Consider the following 8,886-nt stretch of genomic DNA (forward strand, 5'->3'; position numbering starts at 1 on the left):
ATATCTTTGATATAGATAGCCTCATTAAAAAGAAGAGTCAGCCTAAGAGGAATATTGTAGTTGAGAGAAGGATTGATCTGATGGGGTTAGTAGGGGCACCAGACCTGCAAACCTCTTTTGACCCTTATCGATTAGGGTGGATAAGTCATCCCCAAGGATCATATATCCTGGCAATAGATTAGGAGTTTTATGCCTCTTACACTTCCATGATCTATTTGATTACTCAACATGAGGGTAGAAGTATAGAGTAGCCCTAGGTGGATCATAAATTAGTTTGAGGGGTCAGAGTAAACATTTATGTGGAGGCCATCTATAAGGTACTATCTGGGATAGACTATGTGGCATCAATATCAATGATAATATTTCATTTTAGAATGAGAATAGTATGGGATAGACACGCTATGAGAAATATAGATTACAGATAATAGAGGCTTGACTTGGCTTATTGGATAGCTATCCGTATTTATGATTTGGGCATTGATGACCCCTAGAAAAAAGGAAAAGTGGAGATAAAGAAGTCAACACTGTATTTTGCAACAAAATTTTAGATTAACATGGTGTGCTTCAGGCTGAGTTTGAGTACATCAAACAATATACTTACATGAAAGAGAGATACATTGGTTTCCATCCTACTTACTAGATATGATGTTGATTTTACGCCATTAAACCAATTGAAGATTCATGTTAGAGCATTTAATAAGGCCATGACTCTCCTTTTCCTTGTCTTATCTAGAAGTTATGTGATGCGACTGAAGAACTAAATATTCATGATTTTGATCATAGAATAGAGGTGACAAGCACTAGAAATATTAGTTTGATCAAGGATCTAGCAAACCCAATCCTTGTATAGAGAGTGAAACCACCCCTACTGCTGTTTTGGTCCATTTTGAGGGACCTTCAATTTTTATTGATCTTGTTGAGAGGTTAGACATTGGTGTTGATATTGAGATAAGAGAGTAGAGAGCTTAGCTCAAAATTGCTACAGGTAGGGAAAGGGCCCCAACTGTATCTATGTCAGCCCCAACTTTTACTTCTAAGCCGTATGAGGTATCTATTTTTCCTTCTTGACCCAAATTTGTTGGTTTGGTTAGTGTGCCACATGAGTTTCTTTAGCGCATGGTTAAATAGAAAGACAAGGTAATAACATGCATCACTCAGATCGAGTCTCACTTGGCAGCATTATTTTGATGGATTTGATCTTTGGTTCGGACTACACTTGAGATTATTAAGGCTTAATTTGAGGAAAGGATGAGGGAAGATATGGTAGAGATTATTCAAGATTTGCATGCTCTGATTGATGTTTTTGAGGGCTGGGGGAATGCATAATTTAGAGAGGTTCATGCTCCATATTTTTGTAGGATTTGAGAGAAGATGCCACACTATATACGTGAGGTATGCTCTTTTACAGAGAGCCAAATTATGGTCATTCCCCTTATCATCCCCTTGTTTGCACAACCATTACCTCCACGACCATTTATATTGTTTGATTTATTTTTTAAAGAGGATACAATCCTGACTGTTAGAGATAACAGAGGCCAAGAGGTGGAGGTACAATACCCCAGCATACACTTTAATTAGGCCTTGAAAATAGCCACCCGTGATTCCAGGGTGTCTTCAATAATTGATGCATAGAGACAAGCTGAGATAGTAGTGAGCGCGTCTTATAGTCGTGCCCCACCACCATTTTTGCATAATGATCCATGAGATGCATAGATTGGGGTGAGTCTGCTACAGAAACCTAGATCATCCCAAGTATGTACTAATTCCCTTATTTTATCTTGTAGTTATGCACTGGGGATAGTGCACATCCTTTGGTTGGGAAGGGGGTGTACCACGATCGAGGGTTTTTCTTACAATGTTTGTTTTCCTATTGGCTGTGCTATTATAATAGAACTGGCATGTTTAGGTCATTTTGTGTTTGTGTCATACATGTTTTATATTTTGTTTGTATTTAACTATGATAAAAAGAAGTGACCAAAGGGCAGTTGATATATTTTATTTACTTTAAAGTGTTTTGAGAATAATGATGCCCCTCCAAAAAGTTTTTATGAATTGTGTGATATGATTGTATGTGTGACCGTTGGGATCATGTTATGGTATTAGGATTAGGGACAACAATTATATCTTAGCATTTACATGAACTGGATAGGTAGTAGTTGGTAATACAACCCTATATTATGTGTGTGAGATGCTTACCTAATTCTCGTTGTGCATTTAATCCAGAACATACTCGGTTAGTCTTGCCTAGGTTGTAGTATAGTTGGTTAGGACATGATCATAGGTTGTTTTTAAACTTAGTCCACTCTTAGCCTAATGACCAACGAAATGTGAAAAGTATCCCTCTATCCCTGATTTGAGCCTACATAGACCCATTTTCTTATTTTCACCTTTCACTTTCCTAGTTTAGTTACAATGAGCCTATGTTAGCCTTGGTCCCTCCTTGGACTTTGTGCACCTCAATTCAAAAAAATTTCCTAAGTTAAGCGTGGCTATCATAGGGGTGTGTAGTTAGAATTAGGTATGAAGAAGGGTTTGAATAAAAGAAAAAAAAGTTGGGTTGGGTGTGGTAAAATAATTAGAAAATGAGAAAAAAATAAAAAAAATTGAAAAAGGAAAGAATAAAGAGTAAATAAAACCACACCAACCTGAATAAGAAATAAAAGAGAAAGGGGAGAAACAAAAGAAAACAATTACGATTGGAAAGTGGACCCCAAAAGTAATTGTAGTGTCAAGAAAGGTTAGTCTCAAGTTTATAAATGTACCATACCAACCCCTAAGCCTGATCCTAGTCCTACTGTTTGAGAAATTAAGGTAAGTAAAATATGGGCAAGCCTATGATATTCTATTCACATTTATTGGAACTTCTTTATGAGTTTTAGTGTATCAACATTATCCCCGCATTGACATGTATGATCATACTTTAAAAGTAGGATTTCTTTGTTGTGAGGGTATATGGTTTGTGTTGCTGGCTGATTACCTTTTCAGGTAATGTAACTTGTATACTTTCTTAGTTGTTTGTCGCTAATGTAATTCCATAGCTTGATTCCTTTGTATCACATTATTGTGCACATAGATCCACATAGTAGTTTTGAAAAGTTGGAAATAGGAGTGGGTAATGTGTTTTGAGCTGAAATTGAGTTGACTACCACAGGTACCTTAGGTTTCTCTTGGTTAAGCATTGACGTATTATTTTGTTATGTGTTTATTTACCAAGGACATGCAAATGTTCTAAGTCAAGGGTGTTAATGGGCTAGGGTTTCATGGAACTTTCAATACTTAAAACTTAAAAATACGCAAGTACTTAGGTCTATTTTATTATATATGATGTGTTTCTATGTTTATTTTGTAGGAAACTAGGTTTTGGAGCCTTAAAGAATAAAAAGCGTCGAAGTGTGTAGAAGTCCTTACTTATGATACATAAGTTCCACATACATTCACCATAAGTGGCCTTGTAAGTATTAGAGGAGGTATGATATGAGAAGATGAATGCTGAAGATTGTTATGACATTGATAGAGGGTTACAATGCGTAAGTACCACTTATGCCAACATAAGTGCCAACATTAGAATCAAAGAAAATTATTTGGAGAAGATTGAAGTCTGAAGAATGGTCTGAGAAGGATGAAGGGGATACTTATGCAGAATAAGTACCACTTATACCACCATAAGTGCCATCATAAGTAGCATGCTGCAACTCTAAAGATTTTCTAAAACTTACGACCCACCTAGGGGCCCGTAAGTACTACTTACGACCCATAAGTGAGTCCGTAAGTGGTCACCATCCCAATTTTCCTTATTCATTCTAGTTAGGATTTTATGGTATTGATGTATTCTATAAATACCCCTTTGATGTTTCTATATTAGTTTACATACTCTTTACATTCACAAACATATATTGATTTTAAGATTTGACTTTTGATCTTTCATTCATAAACAAAATCTGTGTTTGCTTCTTAAATTATTCCAAGATTAATCTTATGCTTTCTTTGATGAACCCTAAGGATATTCTTACAAACATCAGAGGCTAAGCCACCTACCTAGGATTGTGGGAACCTTGCAGAATAAAAAAGTAGAGAAAGTGTGAGGACCTAAATTAGTATTTTATGCATGTATTGTGATCTTTTTCTATTTGTTTTCTTTCTTAGCTACTACGGAGGTTAAGAACTTACCTGTATTCGAGATCATCTTTACAAGAGAGGTTGAGATTAGAAAATAAGATTGCAATCATAATTCAAGGCTACAAACCCTCATCTAATTAAATTGACACTCAAAAGGACATAGTTAATCTAGGATTAAGGATAAGGATTAGTAAGGCAATACTCTGAGATGATAATGTGAAGAGTGAAATTTACAAAAGTCATTCAAAGGATGGTTCATAATATATATCTTGTTAAATTTTTCATGCAGAGCATTAAGATAGTCTAATTAATCATGATAAGTCTACGGAGTTAGAAAGCCAGGGGAACACAATCCCAGTATTCATCTCAAATTGACTTTAACCAAAGCAACCAACATTTGTTACTAATTAATACTGTTCTCACCAAAACACCCTATTTACTATCCTGCATTTTTTTTGGCTACTTCAGTAAATTTGTGAGAGATTTACAGCTTATTCCCTGTGTGTTTTACCCCAACCTCTGTGGGGTTATTATACTTGACAATGACTGCATTGTGATTTTTTTGGAGGTATATCTTGGGAGACATCGATTCCATTATGGATTTTTAATGGATCAACTTCAGTACTTCAAGATTAGTGTGATTGAGTTGCACGCGCAGGACTCGGGTGACTCTTCGCTTGGTTTAGAATGTTTAGTAGTTTTGGAAAGGCAAAAGAAGGTTATATTTTTATTTATAGTTGGTTGCATCACTCATGCTTGGTTTGCCTTTAACTTGGATTATTTTCATTTGATTATGTTGGTATCAGTGTGGTATTAGTATGTTGTGGTTTAGATTTGCGTGCATCAACCTTCCTCAATTCAGTTGGAGGCTAGTTGGTAGTTGAGGTTAAGTTTTGATTGTTTGAGAAGTGATGAAATAAAGTTGGTTGAAAAAGGTATACCTATGGTAAAGTCCCTTGGAAGTGTCGTGTTTTCTTGGAGGTTATCTACGAAGTCGTACTTAGAGCATGCGGGCCCAGTACCTCGTACCTTTGAGCTTTTATGATCTTTTTATCCATTGACTTTTGCAGATGAAAGTCTTTTTCGTAGTCGATAGTGTAATAACTCTCTAGGTCATTTCCTTGATTCATATGCATTTTTGACATTTTTAGCTTTCCTATAGTGGCAACATGTCATTTATGAATTGCCAAAACTATCGACTTGGTTAAGGGATAGTCCATTTGGATTTTAGGCTAATTTCCGTATTAAGGAGTTATTGCAATTTAGGATTTGGTATCGGTGAATAATTTATTGTACATAACCTTGGATAAGAATTCTGAAAATGCCATCAACTTTGAAATGTTGATTTTATACCGGGGGATCCTTGGTTCAGGTCCCTAGGCTATCAAACTCGTTTTGGCCTATTGGGCAAATTATATTAAAAATAGAACTATAGGTGTGGTCCTCATAATTCTTTTAAATAATCTCGGGTGAAAGTTTTGATGATTCTATTGAGTTCGAGATATCAAATTTGGTATGGTAGCATAGTGTGTTTGCATGCACGGGGTTCCAATCAAATCCAAGGCACTCCGTCGAAGTCCATTCTGGACTTTGCAAAATTTGGTGCATGCCACTTGATAGGACGGCTTAAGTACCTATTGGGTCACTTTAGTGTTCAGTAATATAGCTCCCAGAGTCCACTGTAGTGACCAGGCCCTTTTTCGGTAGTGCGCTTTAGCGGCATCCGCTGCTATTGCCAGACCACTTTAGCGATCATGTTGTCACTTTAGCGCTAGGCACTTTAGGACACCAGATGTCTGCTTCAATGACACCTGTAGCTTTTTTGTTCCATTTTCTCCATCTGATTTTCTACCGTTCCTTCTACTATCTTTACACAAAATTGAGAGCTGAAAGAGTAGAAAAAATTTGAAAATCATCCATATAAGTTGAGGTAAGCTAATCTAGCTCTTCTTGGTCATTCCCATTGATGTTTCCTTAGATTTTCATTCTAATTCTTGGTAAAATCCTTAGAAATTAGGTCTTAAATTCCTTAATTTTGAGGGTTTAGAGACTCGATTTGTTCCCCATTTGTGCTCAACTTTTGAGCACACATTTCTTGTTTTTTGAGGGACCTCGTGACAGGTTTAATTTTGAATTCTATTTGTGGGCCCCACAAGCTGTTCTTGATCAAAATTTTTCACCCAACCCTTAATATAGCAATATGGGTCTTGTTTTTTTTCCTAACTACGTTTAGAATACTATTTTGATAACATGACGATATTTGTGATTGTGGACTAACGATGGATAATTCATGGACAATTTAAGGGTTGTGATTCGACATTGAGGTTGACTTTTCTCTCCTCTTCTTCTTGATATGGTGTATTATATATGTTACATGTTAGATAGGGGTTTTAGGATATGATTATGGTCGAACCCCGTGACCTAGCCTACATTCTGAGTTTGGGGGATAGAAGGGTATTTGACCCTTAAGCTGAAATACTTATTATACTTCTATAATCCTATTACCTTCTTTATATATAGAGATAATTCGTAGTATGATTATGATATTATTCTATATATGGAATGGGATTTAGGTCTTGGAAGAAGGATTAGTCTTATTTAGACTGTTTAGACTATCTTAGAACAGTAATTTAGGTGGAATTTGACTTAGTTGCTCATGTTCTAGGTGGAATTTCTATCTTAGGACTAATTACGGATTATTTAATATCTAGAAGTGAATTAAGGTACCGTAGCCTATCCCGGGTAGAAGCTTGTCTAAAATAAATTTTGATAATTTAAACGTGGGCCCCTTCATCCCACCTTAGGCCATGACTTATGTTATCTTTGTAGACTTATGTTCATATGATGGCCTATTAGACATAGATGAGATTAACGATCTTCTAGTATAAGGTTGCTATGTGACTTGGTAGATTGTAATGATTTTCCCCCGAATTATGATGTTTTGGTTATTTTGGATATAATATTGGGTCTAAGACCATGATTATGATTCTATGGTTATGCTAGATATATATTGGTCCTAAGTTCGTGATTTTGATATTGGTTAGATTTTGGGAATTATTCTATCATTGTAAAGGAAGAGGTCGTAGTTTATAGACATATATAATTCTTATAATCATATTATTTGAATGCTGGTGATGGCATGTATAGATTCGGTACAATCATGATCATTTAGACGGTAAATGGTGTGAATTCGACTAAAATATGGTTTTATTACTCTTTTCCTAAAAAGGGATTTATTCCTACTTTTCTCTTTTAAAAAAAATTTCTTCATAACAGGAATCGTTCCATCTTAATGAACAACTCACGAGCCTTTGAGCTTAAAAATAATGTTTTAGCGATTTGACTGAGATTGATGTTGATCAATGATTTTTCTACTACGATTTACCTTGGTCTAGAGTGATTTCGACCCTTTCCATACTTTTATGATGATTTAGTCCTGTAGTTTACCCCAGACAATAGATTTACGGACTTATAGTCTTTTAGCCACGGTCCTAGCCGTGCATTATACATACATACATACATATATCCATATATATATACATACATACATATATATGTATATATATGTATATATATATGTATATATATATGTATACATATATATATGTATATACAACAACAACAACAACATACCTAGTGTATTCCCACTTAGTGGGGTCTGAGGAGGGTAGAGTGTACGCAGACCATACCACTACCTCAAGAGAAGTAGAGAGGCTGTTTCCGATAGACCCCCGGCTTCGACCAATAACAATATAACAAATACAAAAAGTAGGCGCATATAAACTAGTATGGTACACAAAATAAACTAACCGTATAACAAAAACAAAAGATAAGTGCATAATAAACTAGTACAGAATGAAAAAAAGCCAACACCACTAGCCCCAAACTACAGCCACAACACTACGAACCAGAAACTCCAGACCCAAAGGAGCACTCCCCTATTACTACCTCCGGACTCCTTCCTAACCCTCTACCCTAATCCGCGTCCTCCACACCTTCCTATAAAGGGTCATGTCCTTTGTAAGCTATAATTTCTCCATATCATGCCTAATCACCTCCCTCCAATATTTCTTCGATCTACCTCTAGCCTGCCTAAAACCATCCCTAGCCAGAGTCTCACACCTCCGTACTGGAGTATCAGGGCATTGGAGCATCATGTATATATATATATGTGTGTATATATATATATATGTATATATATGTGTTTATATATATATATGTATATATATATATATTTATATACTAGTCGCATTTAACCCGGGCTCAATATATATATATATTTATATACTAGTCGCATTTAACCCGTGCTTAGCCCAGACACAAACTATATTAACATTTATATTTATAATGATTTTTTATTTTTTTATTACTTTTTTTTGTGTTTTTGTATAATATTATATTAGTTAAAAGTAGTTCAATAATTTCACAATATTTCTAGAATATTCATTTACTTATTCGTTTCAATTTTCTGTCTTATTTTCTTTGTACATATCATTTTAGAAAGAATGTCTCTTTTCTTTCTTGAGAACTGTTTAAGACTATAAGATTAAAAGATATTTTGATTTTTTCTACATATCTTTAGTTTAAAACCACAAAATTCAAAAATATTTATTTCTCTTAAAATTTTTGTGTTAAGTCAAAACAGACAAATAAATTGAAATAGAGGGACTAAAAGTTTTTGTAATTTAAACAAAAACTTTTTTAAACAAATGCATGCATTAAAACTCTTCCACTTTTTATTTTACTGAAATTTTTTGAATGAAATTATTT

The sequence above is a fragment of the Capsicum annuum genome, chromosome 1 (assembly GCF_002878395.1).
Source record: "Capsicum annuum cultivar UCD-10X-F1 chromosome 1, UCD10Xv1.1, whole genome shotgun sequence".
Classification (NCBI taxonomy): domain Eukaryota; kingdom Viridiplantae; phylum Streptophyta; class Magnoliopsida; order Solanales; family Solanaceae; genus Capsicum; species Capsicum annuum.